Genomic DNA, 12,054 nt, shown 5'->3' with positions numbered 1-12,054 from the left:
TGATCCTGGGTAAAGGTATTTCACCATCTTTGTATCTTTAACCTTTCTAGTTATAGATGTTTCATCCCTGATTCCATCCTCACAATGGATGTATGTGGTTTGTGTTGTCTTAACATATCATTAGTCAGTTGAAGTGGAGAACATGCTCCACAGCCTAGCCACTCTACTCTGTCTTCCACATGCTATTCAAGAGGTGTTACCGGATTCCGCCTATAAGTGTTTACGCCGGGGGTAACAAGTTACCTCCTGACGGCCTCTTCTTTTTACTTTTGATGATTTGAAAAATTTATGAATCATATTTGGTTTTATGATGTCAATAAGATTGTTGGAAATTGTATATAATAATCTTTATCTGTCATTTGATGAACTTTAATTCACTAAAGATAAAGTTTATGAATATTGATTGTTTATCTCTCGTTGTTACTGTTTTTTTTTTTTTTATCTAACAAAATACTTTCATTTGACTCATAAAGGGTATTATTAAGGAAAACATAAATAATCTTTCATTAGTTCTCATCTGTCATTTGATGAACTTTAATTCATCAAAGATAAAGTTTATGAATATTGATTGTTTATCTCTCGTTGTTACCGATGTAAGGTTTTTTATCTAACGAAATACTTTCATTTGACTCATAAAGAATATCCTTAAGAAAAACGTAAATAATCTTTCATTAGTTCTCATCACACAAAATAAAAGTCTGTTTTTTCAAAGTTTTCTCAGCGGATGATGCTAACATTTTGAAGAGTAGAAACTCATAACTTAGAATCCATGAACTTTGTGTTAATAATAATTACATTACTTTTCTCTAAACAATACTTTTTTTCAGTATGTAAAGCCCGGATAAAAAGTCTGCAGCATAGATACTGACGCAATTTTCTTTATGCTATTGAAAATATTACTGATTTCTACATGTAAAACATTTATCTGCAAAATAGAAATCTTAATGTTAGATATGTTAATCTTAACGATATTACGTTTCATATATTTCTGTACCTTGTGCTCCAGAAAAGTTAGGAGATTTTATTTATTATCGCATAAAATAATTAGTTTGAATATCCCATGTATTATCAATATAAATCCACAAGGTAAATACACATTTGCCATCTGTATTCTATGGTAATCAGTGATAAGTTCTACTGAACTGATATGTGATACAATAAATGTGATCTGTCTATACTTCTCGTTAGAAAAATCTTTGAAACTTATATCCGATTTCTCGCACAAGCAGTCAAATTGTGTTTCCGAGTTTGATAGATTTTCCTAATATTTGATATCTATAAGAGACGTTGATTACTAAAAGCAATTTCACGATGGCAAAATCAGCAAACATTATCAACTGGTACGATGACGCAAGACGACTGCAGAAAGATTAACAGCGTATCGTTGTACAGTGTACAATGGCCAGTGATATTCACTGTAGGTATACGCAAAATGATATACCTTGTGCACATAGCAGGCAAATTAGATGATCATCATAAGATTTAGAAATAGAGCTATCAAGGAAGGAGAAAGACGTAGGTGTAATTATTAGTCAAGATGGAAAGCCAATACATAAACATCATGAGCAATGTGTACTGCTCCTCCTCCTCTGGCTTTTGATTCTTACTGTCACATTTTAATATATGTGAATAATGGAAGGGCAAGTCAGAGCCTAGATATATTCAGTTACTCGTGGATTACTTGCCTTGCCGATGGTGACTTATCACTCCAGGTGTAACTACTTACAGTTGGAGTCCGGTAACACCATTTCAATGGTATCATTTGACAAACAGAGTAGAGTGGCTAGGCTCAAAAGCGAGTTCTGCGCTTCAACTGACTAATTATATGATAAGGATAAGGAGGGTAAAACATAGATTTCGATTGTAAGGCTGGAATCAGGGATGAAACATGCATAACTATAATGTTTAAGGAACAAAGATGGTGAAATACCTTTACCCGGGATCAGTAGCACCTGTGGCAATGGACACACCTTTGTAATGCTTGATCACTTACAACTGATCAACTTTAATACGAAAGTTTTAAGTATCGCCCAGCAGGGGAATATTGTACAAATTTACAGATAACATAATCCGTGTTGGACAGACGCCATTTCTAGGAAATATCTTTAAAGACTGGGACGTGTAACACCGACCCACCGGTTCACCACGGATCAGGCGATGCAGAGACGGGCAGCATGATGACGACCCTGGCTGCACCTGGACACTGGGGACGTCCAACATGATGACGACCCTGGCTGTACCTGGACACTGGGGACGTCCAACATGATGACGACCCTGGCTGTACCTGGACACTGGGGACGTCCAACATGATGACGATCCTGGCTGTACCTGGACACTGGGGACGTCCAACATGATGACGACCCTGGCTGTACCTGGACACTGGGGACGTCCAACATGATGACGACCCTGGCTGTACCTGGACACTGGGGACGTCCAACAGCAGCAGATAATAATGTGGACGAGTCTGCCTCCGCTCGTCAACCACCACCTTACGCTGAAGCCTCATAATGACTGGATGGAGGAAGGTATGGCGATACACCGTCTGTTTACACTTCATGTTTCTCTCGGTTATAAAACTAAAACAAGAAAATGATACTAAGTTTTAGTATTTGTATTGTATGACTACAGTTAACCCTTGTGTTAGTAATACAGTGGCCGGAGCGGCTACTGTGACGTTGATGTAATATCCATTTGATAAATCTCTATCTAAATATGACCTTCAGTCATAAAGACTGCACCACAAACCTTTCATTGCCTTGAAATCTTAATAGAATCAATGTTAACCTTTGTATGTTTTATACATGATCCAGTGACTTTAACCACAGCCACCGTTGTACACAGTCATATCCCTGATATGTGGACACCTGGAACGTTGTAGATAATTTATCATGAAGGTCCCAGTACTGTGTCCACGCCACACCCACTCCAACAAAGGGCTCCTGTGGACGACGATGACGAAGGGAGACTCTTCAAGCAAAACTCATCATAAGTTTACAAGGACGATCTCTTTGTGTTTTCTGTCATCCACTAAGGAATATTTGTCAAGCGTTTGGTGTGTCCACAACTGTTTTATACCTTCGGAGTTATATTTCTTCCTCTTGTGTATCACTAACATTGGCTCTCGGGTCGCATGAGTTTCACTACAACGAAATTCGCAGACGTTACTAAAGGTGAGACGTAAGACCACGTCAGGTAGTCAACAGATGCGACAACTTGACATAACTATCGTAAAATGGTACATTGGATTGTGTTTCCTGCTTGTTTAATTCTTGCTTTGTTTGCATTAACATTTGTCTATTGATTTATAGATTATGGCTGGAGGTAACCATTGTCAACTCTTCATAATTAATGATGATCTGTGGTAGGTTTACTCCTTACACCCATCATCCTTCTTGGTCCCAAATCTATTTCAGGCCACCCAGACCACTGGTGCCTTGTGGATGTACCAATGTGACCCTATGTTCGTACAATTGTTCTTAAGCCCATTTCTTAGGCAGTGTTACCTCTGTGTTTTGTGAAAATTGTCTCCTTACCAGCGAGTATTGTAAGAAAATGGTTTGATAGTCTATCTTGCAACTGCATCAGCTGCTACAGATAACCAGAGTGCGTAAACATTCAGCGGTTCATGAATGCCAAGCGGTTGTTCAAGCCAGGCAAAATGTGTGGATGACCTTGACGGAGTAAGCAATGTGTTGATGAAGTTATGGCCAGTGGTGTGGCGAGGTAGGGTCTGGGCAGCCAGGACACGATTAAGTGATGTTTTGTATCGTCAAGCCTCATTCCTTCCCTTATCTATGTTTTACTTTTGATGACATTCATAGAGAATGCAGCTAAGGAGTTACGTTTTCTATACACAACATAGATGCTATTCGTTTTTACAAAATCGTAGTTTACTTGCAAACGGTAAAATCACTCATATGTAGCTTTGCCAGGTTTCCTCCTAAATTTGTTCTCCATATTAGATTCATCATACGTCAACGTAACAACTTAAAACAGAGATGGTCACGAAGTACAAAGATTAAAAATGATGAAAGGCTTTGATAATCTCGATCTAACAAATTACCTAAGGCTAGATCTTCTGATCTAAGTCGTATTAATGGATGCAGTCTAGTGGGAAAACATTCTACCTTCACTGAGGCCAAGTGTTATTTGCTCAACCTAATTGTTAACATACAGACTGATGATTCCCCTGCAACTTCCATGGTATACACACTGACCAACTTGGCAAGTGGTACACCGAGTACAACGCCACACGTCCTGACTCCTTCCCAACCCACATGATGAAGGTCATGGACAACTTGTATGACCGCTACCTAACATTACCTGGACCCAAGATGACATTAAAAATTATTGATAAATTCTATCTTGCTTGAGAGAACAAAATCTTTAATACTAAAGAATGATGGAAAGAAACAGCAAGATAATATCTTGGGGGATAAAGTGTGTCGATCACCGCAGACAAAATTGAGGATACAACATAGAATAGAGAATTTGTCTCTGATGATGCTCTTGCCTCCTCTGACGTCCACATGTTATCCACATAAACACAGTACTTTACTACAGTACATACAGTAATATCAGTCGTAACAACACTATGTATGTAGTCGTGATTACCGTAACATGTGAGTGGCAAGATTGGATGACGTAACGTAACAATATCAGACTTCATCATTCTCAATAGTTTAGGTGGATCATGTAATATTTGGCGTTGCTTCATGTTTTATCAGATGATCAAATGATGGTTGGTCTAATGACCTTCACAAGTCAATGGTCATTAAATCCAACACAGCAACCAACCACTCAGGATGACCAGGAGGGAGCCACCTGGTGCAGACCAAGTGTACCAGCCTGGTGGAGAGGATCAACTGCTCCACCTCAGGATAAGAGCTGCTCAAGTTCTGTAGTGAGGGACACTCCAAGTGGCATGTGAAACTACCAGTCTTAGTTATAAACTACCTCCCGGCTGGCCGGTGGGTGGCTGTGGCCAACATGAACCCAGGGGCTACACACACCGCCCACTGACCTGACCACCGGCCGGTGGGTGGCTGTGGCCAACATGAACCCAGGGGCCACACACCGCCCACTGACCTGACCACCGGCCGGTGGGTGGCTGTGGCCAACATGAACCCAGGGGCTACACACACCGCCCACTGACCTGACCACCGGCTGGTGGGTGGCTGTGGCCAACATGAACCCAGGGGCCACACACACCCCCCACTGACCTGACCACCGGCCGGTGGGTGGCTGTGGCCAACATGAACCCAGGGGCCACACACCGCCCACTGACCTGACCACCGGCCGGTGGGTGGCTGTGGCCAACATGAACCCAGGGGCTACACACACACACCGCCCACTGACCTGACCACCGGCCGGTGGGTGGCTGTGACCAACATGAACCCAGGGGCTACACACACACACCGCCCACTGACCTGACCACCGGCCGGTGGGTGGCTGTGACCAACATGAACCCAGGGGCCACACACCGCCCACTGACCTGACCACCGGCCGGTGGGTGGCTGTGGCCAACGTGAACCCAGGGGCTACACACACACACACACACACCACCCACTGACCTGACCACCGGCCGGTGGGTGGCTGTGACCAACATGAACCCAGGGGCTACACACACACATCGCCCACTGACCTGACCACCAGCCGGTGACTGTGGCCAACATGAACCAAGGGCCACACACCGCCCACTGACCTGACCACCGGCCGGTGACTGTGGCCAACATGAACCAAGGGCCACACACCGCCCACTGACCTGACCACCGGCCGGTGACTGTGGCCAACATGAACCAAGGGCCACACACCGCCCACTGACCTGACCACCGACCGGTGGGTGGTTGTGGTCAACGTGAACCCAGGGGCTACACACACACACACCACCCACTGACTTGACCACCGGCCGGTGGGTGGCTGTGGCCAACATGAACCCAGGGGCTACACACACACACACACACACACACACACACACACACACACACCACCCACCGACTTGACCACCGGCCGGTGGGTGGCTGTGGCCACCATGAACCCAGGGGCTACACACACACACACACACACACACACACACACACACACACACACACACCGCCCACTGACCTGACCACCACCACTGTGACCTGATCACGTGTGCCATATAGCTCATCCTTGGACAACATTAATCAAATACCTAGACAGAATTTTTATGTTAGATAAAAGACATTTCTTGATAGGAAACATAAGAAATGATGACGAAAGATAAGGGACGCTATTAGAGGTAAACATTTTGTTGAAATACGAAATACACTTCCTCCAACTAGCTCCCTGTACTATATTTTCTTTTACATACCCAGAGGAAGATATATTCTGTGGTTAATCACAATAAATGTTTATGTTTAACAGGTTATCTATTTCTGATAGTATTTCACTGATTCGGGTTTAAAAACCTTGGTTCGGAACAACCATTATAATGCAACACAATACATATTTATCATAAATAAATCATTTATCACAATAACCTTTATGTTTGTACTAGATTCTTTACGTCCTCAATCACGTTTGTTAATATATAAGGAATTTTTCCGCCACATTTCAATACATAACATATATCTACACGTGTGTAAATATATGTATATGTTTTTATAAATTTTTCTTTGGCTTTTATAATCAAGGTGTAAGATATCCTTCTGAAGAAAATAGGTTATAACATTACAGGTTATGTGTGTGTGTGTGTGTGTGTGTGTGTGTGTGTGTGCGTGTGTGTGTGAGTGCACACAGGAGTGAAAACATATTTTACACTTACAAGGTTAAAAGACGGAAACACGAGTGTACAAATCCTTCCTCAAAAGACTCACGTGATAATGATTAAAGTAGTACACACACACACACACACACACACACACACACACACACACACACACACACACACACACACACACACATACAGAGCGGCGCCTTCAATTTTTGATGTAGATTGATTTCCTATCTTAGTTTCGTCTACGGAATTCTACATCTTCAGTTCAGCACACCATTGTGGTAATGAAGGGAAAGTCACCACATTTACAAGCCGAGTGCACGTAGCTTATCCCACCTCGTTAGAGAGAAAACTTACCTGTATTTGAATTAATGAACGGGAACAGAGAAGACAAAATTTTATTACACATTTATCATACAACTACATAATTTATATTATATGCATTACCACATTTCCTGCATTTTCCATCACAAATTTGCTGAGGTCATAACCTTGTACTTACCATTACCTTACAACCTTAAGGATGGTGGTCTACAACACCTCTAGATTGATGGAGAAAACGAAAAGTTTCGTTTTACTATTAAGACCACAGAAATACGGTAATTCCACTTCACTACCACTAACTACTAGTTATTTGACTTGTTGATTTTCACGGCTAAGATTTTCATCCTCTGAGCGAAGCCATACAATAATCGTCCTTATCTACTCTGAGCATTGGATAGCCTCCTGATGATCAAGATTGCTGTTTTGGTTGTCCGTTTCCCTTGTTACTGCTGCGCCTCACTGCACACCTTACATGAGTGCCTTCCACAGTATTAGGGACAGCTGCTGGGCCTCACCGTAGCTAATTCTGGGACGGTTGCCAATCTTCCTCGTATTCCCTCATGACCACAGCGCCAAACCGACTCCCGCCATCAGGCCGAAACGCACAAACATTTCTGACAAAATTGAGACAACCGCTTTCGCGTCAGTTTTGACACCAAGTGAATTTCTACGACAATTACGTTCAAGATGCTTGGTTTTTCGTTCATGGATTGAACAGAAGCAACCAACGATGGTTGCTACTGCCCAATCCATGAAGTCCCCCCCACCACGGAAAGGTAACCAAGCTTCGGGGGGGATGGGTGTTTACCCTGACGCCAACGGAGAAACTCAATATTAGTGCAGAGATCTTTTCCTCGGTAAAGAAAGTGTAGCCGGACTCCGCCATCATGAGGTTACTGCACGACAGCAAAGATCACCCTTTGGTAGGCTGTGCTATAGGCAGCACAGCTCCGTCAAAGATCTCACTCCATAAGTGAACTTATATAGATTCCTTTTTTAACATTTTGTCTTGTCTATAAGGAACTCATCAGTTCTTCTCCAGTGAAAGCAAAAAATCATCGAGAAATTCATTTGTCTTCTCAATATCAGGATCTTGTGGCTCTGTGTAGGGGACGGGGCTGGTGGGCTGTGTGTCTGGCTGTGTCTGAAGAGCGGGGCTGGTGGTCTCTGTGACTTGCTCTGTCTGGAGAGCGGGGCTGGTGGTCTCTGTGACTGGTTGTGTCTGGGGACCGGGGCTGGTGGTCTCTGTGACTTGCTGTGTCTGGGAAGCGGGGCTGGTGGTCTCTGTGACTTGCTGTGTCTGGGAAGCGGGGCTGGTGGTCTCTGTGGCTGGCTGTGTCTGGAGATCAGGGGAAGTCTTGGGTATAAATTTCAATATACTGTGAGCGATATCGTCTCTCAACCGATTCCTATCGATCTTCTCTTGCACGGCCTTCATGATACGTTTGGGCGGCTTTCTCCATTTTCTTTGCATTTCAGTTGGTGATCCTGCGCCATCGAGCCACATGATACCAGAATAGTATCGTTCCTGTTTCCCAACGGGTCCAATCTTGGTGTCACACATGATGCCGAGTGAACCCAAATGGCGGCCGATGTTTACGTTGGAAGCCACGGGCTCGTTATTTATCTTGCAGTAACTTTCATACCGTTGCTGCAGCTCTTTCCTGCTGATAAGGTACCGCTTCATAGTAATAGTCTTTCCCTTAATTTGAACGAAGGTATTCATGAAACTAACAAAGGAAGCCTTTCCTTTGTAATCCCGTTTGTAGTAACAGAAGGCCATTGAAGACGTGGATTGGGTCAGGCGAAGTAGCACAGACTAACAAGATAGTCCTTCAATCAATGGTCCTGTATCAGCACTGAACTCAAAATACGTCAGAACGACAATTTGAACCCAGGGCTGGAGGGCCAATTGATGATATTCTCACGTCTTCCTCAACCAAGTAACCTCGGTTAGGACTTGTTTATATTCAAATATAGTAAAGTTAATATAGTGAAGCTTGATGATTCTATTCATATGTAAGTTGCAATGTAGTTTGTATATATATATATATATATATATATATAATTATATATATATATATATATATATATATATATATATATATATATATATATACATATATATATATATATATATATATATATATATATATATATATATATATATATATATATATATATATATATATTCAATAATGGATGGAACTTGGCTCCTAAGGTGATTTTGTTGTTGGAATGGGACCTCCAGCCATTCTGTCCACCTATTCCCTTTCTAGACATGTGGTGGTGCATTGGGTAGTGTGGCAACCTTCGTCTTCATCTTTTTGGGTGCAGGCTTGCAAACCTCGTGGGGTAGTTGTGAGGTTTGCCTCTTTGCTGCACCCGACACAGCCATCTGGGCGTAGCTATCTACCCGGGCTGGTGGGTCAGCCAGCATAGCTACACGCTCACTCGGTACCTGGGCTGGTGGACGAGCAGCCTTCCTTTCTTCCATGGCTACAGTCTACCTAACGACCTGGGGTTGTGGAGCAGCCATCCTTACTACCACCCAGGTTGGTTGGGAAGCTTTCTTTCGTTTCTTTGCTACACCCTTCTGGTTGGGCTGGTTGGGCAACCTTCTTTTTCCTCTTCTTCGATACAACCTGCCAACCGAATTCGTCTGCTGGTGGGTCCGTTTCTTTCATGGATACAACCTCTGTAGACACTTGGGCTGGGCGGTCAACCTTCGGTTGTAGGTAAAAGTATATATATAGAATAATGTGGTTATCATCAGCAGCCAGAGGCCATTCCTCCCTCCTTGCCTGCAGAGTTCTTGATTTTCTGGAAAGTTCTACGAGATTCTGGTAAGATAAATACCATTGAGAGGACGTTGTTAGGGGACAGTCAGGTTCAGTTTAGAGTTGGTTGTGGGATGGTTCTTTTACTGTGTCGTATCAGCCAGATGGGTATTTCTTTTCACAGTTTTCGTTAAAGTTTGTTTTCTAGAGGCATAATCTAGAACACTATTTTCCATATGTTTATCATTTTTGTTGTTATAGTTTCATTATCATCATTAGTTTTGTTATTGTTGACTTTCAGATATTTGATGTTATGTTTGTGATTCCCGTGGAAGCGTCTGACATCTTGCTAGAAGACTTTCTGGTCACAATATTTCTGCACTGGGGAGTTGATCGTATTCTTTAATTGCAGGTTTTGTTATCATCTTGCTTTACATTAAGGTCTACTGGAGGTTTTCCCAATGCTGGTTGAACATATGTCCAGCAACAGGAGATGGCGTAAGATACAGTATTGATGAGACTTACCTATCTGTATACCTATCTAAATATCGCTCTATCAGTCTATCACTCTAACTATGTATCTATCTATCTATCTATTTATCTATCTTTAACTGAAAGTCAACAATAATAAAATCATTGATATATGAAGTATAACAATGTCATCTCAATGGCAATTCTCTCACCAGAATCTTCTAGAACCTTCCAGAAAACTATGAACTCTGCAGGCAAGGAGGGAGGAATGGTCTCCGGCTATTGATAAAACCATATTATTCCATATATATGTTTATATATACATATTTATGTATATATGTGAATGTATATATAACGTACAGAATAATGTGGCCATTATCAGTATCGAAGAAAACTGAAAAGATCAGGTCCCACCGAGATTCGAACTCGGATTGCTGGATCCAAAGTCCAGAGTGCTAACCCTTACACCATGGGACCTGATAAGAAAAGATGTGATTTCATCTAAATGTTTTACATATAATCAACCATAGGCCATTCCTCCCTCCCTGCCTGCAGGGTTCAAGGTTTTCTAGAATGTTCTCGAAGATTCTGGTAAGATCATTACCTTTGAGAGGTCGTCGTTAGGTGACAGTCAGGTTCACTCTATGGTTGGTGTTTGTAGTTGGTTGTCCGAGGATGTTGTTATACTTGATCAATTTTGTAATTGTTGACTTTCAGGTAGGAAGTACTCATTTACGATGCATCCTTGTACTCACAACAACCTTATGAGTCACTTCAAGATTTATCTTCACTACAACTTTATCTTCACTACACCATTAAGGTTGAAGTCAATGGTCACATTCACTACAATCTCAACACGACTGGTCTTATACCTAACCCATATTATCACTACATCCTTGTACATGTATTTCTTGCAGAATAACGCACATATCAATGATTTCTGTAAAAGTTGACATATACAGACTCACATATCTATCGATCTATCTAATATCTGTTTTTTACCTATCTCTCTATCTATCTATCTATCTATCTATCTTCCTAAATCAGAAAGTCAACAACAATATCATTAATGATACGTATAACTACGTCCTCTCAATGGCAGTTCCTACCCAGAATCTTCGAGAACCTTCTAGAAAACCTTGAACCCTGCAGGCAGGGAGGGAGGAATGGCCTTTGGTTGATTATATGTAAAACATTTAGATGAAATCACATCTTTTCTTATCAGGTCCCATGGTGTAAGGGTTAGCACTCTCGACTCTAAATCCAGGAATCCGAGTTCGAATCTCGGTGGGACCTCATCTTTTCAGTTTTCTTTGAAACTGATGATGGAACTGAGCAATATAGTTGACCTTCGATGGACATATATTTCTTACGGCCCACCATTTTATTTAAGTATGAAGATCTCACGGCAGAGAGGAAACGTGTGATATTCAAAATCAAAAGCCGCAATTGCCCTCATGGTAATGGTCGACATGTTTGCAGACAGATGACACAGACATGTGAGAAGTTAGACAAATATGGACGTTCCTGGTTGCTGTATAGCCGAGGTTTATTATCACTTGTAATGAAGGAGAAATGTTGCACATTATTCCACACCTTTTTTATTTAGGCTAGGCTAGGCCAGGATGGCTAGGGTCCATAACGTAACAGAGCTGGGAAATGCATCATATCGGATCTGTATTTGTGCAAAATGGCGCAAGTTTGGGGAAGTGATTTACGCAATGCCGGAGAGAATCCACC

The 12,054-nt window shown here is 42.1% G+C and overlaps 1 non-coding gene across 1 annotated transcript; it reads right to left on the bottom strand.

The window, feature by feature from the left end:
* Positions 1–10,719: 10,719 nt before the first annotated feature.
* TRNAQ-UUG (transfer RNA glutamine (anticodon UUG)) lies at positions 10,720–10,791 on the bottom strand. The gene has a single exon. It is a non-coding gene; the product is annotated as a tRNA-Gln (tRNA).
* Between the last annotated feature and the right edge of the window lie 1,263 nt (positions 10,792–12,054).

This window comes from Panulirus ornatus, chromosome 42 (genome assembly GCF_036320965.1).
Source record: "Panulirus ornatus isolate Po-2019 chromosome 42, ASM3632096v1, whole genome shotgun sequence".
NCBI classification, from domain to species: Eukaryota; Metazoa; Arthropoda; class Malacostraca; order Decapoda; family Palinuridae; genus Panulirus; species Panulirus ornatus.
Note: the sequence above shows the minus strand (reverse complement) of the source record. Positions and strands in the feature narration are given on the sequence as shown.